The sequence below is a fragment of the Penaeus monodon genome, chromosome 14 (genome assembly GCF_015228065.2).
Source record: "Penaeus monodon isolate SGIC_2016 chromosome 14, NSTDA_Pmon_1, whole genome shotgun sequence".
NCBI classification, from domain to species: domain Eukaryota; kingdom Metazoa; phylum Arthropoda; class Malacostraca; order Decapoda; family Penaeidae; genus Penaeus; species Penaeus monodon.
The window spans coordinates 23,631,591-23,634,090 of record NC_051399.1 but is presented as its reverse complement, the minus strand read 5'-3'; the positions used below and the strand labels follow the sequence as shown (position 1 = coordinate 23,634,090).

General features: G+C 41.0%; 1 protein-coding gene across 1 annotated transcript in view; it reads left to right on the top strand.

Moving 5' to 3' along the window:
- LOC119580654 (metabotropic glutamate receptor-like) overlaps positions 1–2,500 on the top strand; it is a gene marked incomplete in the record, with an annotated part of 105,972 nt that overhangs the window by 34,977 nt on the left and 68,495 nt on the right.

Here is a 2,500-nt window from a genome sequence, read left to right as displayed (position 1 = left end):
AAGAGAGGGAGAGTAGGAATGAGAGAAGAGGGAAAGAGGAAGGGAGGGAAGGAGGCAAGGAGGGAGTGAGGACAGGAGGTTGGGGGAGGGAAGGGAGGGAAGGAAGGAGGGAGAGAGGGAGGGAGAGAGAAGGGGAAGAGGAGTGGGGAGGAGGGAGTTAGGGAGGGAAGAAGGTTTGGAGGGAAGGGAAGGGGAGGGAGATAGGGAAGGGGAGGGTAAAAAAGCAAAATAAGTGGGAAAAGAGAGGGAAAAAAGAGAACTTTGAATTTGACAAGTTTGTTGAGACAAAAGCGCACATTTCAAAAGGATGAGGTAACATAGGTTATCCTCACTCCTATCTTAACCCAACCGCCCTATATGACAAGAATACATGCCATAAGTAATACAAGTTTATTCATTATATTTACACATAGATGGCTCTACAGGTGCTAAGTCATCAAGGAGTCAGTTATTAGTCCTATCTATCTCACCTGTTTACCTTTTTCCTCGACTTTTGGAAAGGGTCTTTTGCATGATTTCATTGTCTTAAATGTTGCCAAGATTTTAATAACAATTTAATAATCACAACATCAATAACAATAATAACAGTAACGATATCAATTGTATTAAATAGAAAATAACATAGTTTCCCGCCAACTCATGGAATGGGGAAATCAGGATCGGTAATTAGGGTTTACTGATAGACTCCTATAGGCCGCGGTGGCCGAGTGGTTAGAGCATCGGACTCAAGACTGTCACGACGGCAATCTGAGTTCGAGGGTTCGAGTCACCGGCCGGCGCGTTGTTCCCTTGGGCAAGGAACTTCACCTCGATTGCCTACCTAGCCACTGGGTGAGCAAGCCAGCCCAAGTTAGTGCCGGTCCCAGAACCGGGTAAATAGAGATTGTGACTCGATAAAAACACCGCATGTGCTCAGCCACCAAGGAGATAGACTCCTTGGTGGCTGAGCACATGTGGAGCCCTCTGTATGTAACAAAATAAAAAAAAAAATACGGAGGGCAGAACATAAATCCGTGGCGGTTGGGTTAGTGAGTGTGGGCTCACATCACAAATACAGAGGAAGGGGAGAGCAGGAAGGAAGGAGGGAAAGAAAAAAGAAGGTGGGACGGTGAAGGAGGAGGGAAGAGAGAGAGAAGGAATTAAGATACAGAGACAGAGAGAGAGTTAGACTGATGGACAGACAGACAGATAGATGGAAAGAGAGGGAGTAAGAGAAACACAGATACACAGAGACTGCGACAGAGACAGAGCAAAAGAGGTCGAAAAAGAGAGAGAAACCGCAATGAGAGGAGAGTCAGTGATGCAAACAGAGCGAGTGATCGAGGCCGAATCGAGAGAACTTCGCCCGGCCGGATAGTGTGGATCGCGGGCAAAGTTTATTCCTGATATAAACAACATTTCGCTCTCGTGTGGAAGCTGTAGTCAACGTAAAGCGGAGTCTATTCATCCAGCATTTCCCGAGCATCAAATATCGCTTCTCACATTATTTGTTTCGGTTCCATTACTGATTCGTGTGTTACAGCGAAGCGAGGGAACCGATATTGCCTTTTAGAAGAACTGGTCTGATGTGAGCGTTGGAATTTAGTGCAAGAGATAAATACTGCAGTGTATATTTATTTCGAGAGATGATTGGTAAAATATGTTTTTGCATTTCGATTAAAAAGGGCTATTGAGACTGGAAAGGAGTTCACTTCATTTCTGAGTTCATATGTGAATCGAAAAAATAAGTTGTGCATGTTATTTTCAGAGCAATATTTCATGATATTCTACTATATTTGCGTGTTTTTAATTAAGGCTCGTACACATTTAATGAAATATAATACAATTTCTGTCTCTTTTAGCATCATTCCTGGATCTGTTCTAGATTAGCTCCGAATTTCGCTCTGTCCATAAATTTACACTGTTTTTTTGTTTTTTCATTTTTCCACATAGTATTCTCTTCCTGTCAGTTATCCAATACATACCCCGTGCACAGGATGTCCGCCTCAAAACGGTGTGCGCTGTACTATAGCCACGTACTTTAAAAGGGTGTACATTCTGCGAATTATGTATAAACTAAACATTTTGTACCCTTACACATGCTATCAACATCACTTTCTCCGGCGCCGTAATGTCACCGCCATCACCAGGGCCAACACAGGCAAGGGGGGAAATAACCTTAATGAGACACCGTGCATTGTGAGGAGGTACTTTGTCCCCCTAACGACTTGCAACGCTGAAGTCGATGTAGGTCGTGGGAGGAGAACTCTTGCACAGACGCCCATGAATTTAAACAAAACACAGACACACACGCGGACGTGTATATATATATATATATATATATATATATATATATATATATATATATCTATATATATATATATAATATATATATATATATATATATATATATATATATATATATATATTAATACATATGTATATATATATATATATATATATATATATATATATTATATATATATATATATATATACACACATATATATGGCATCCACTT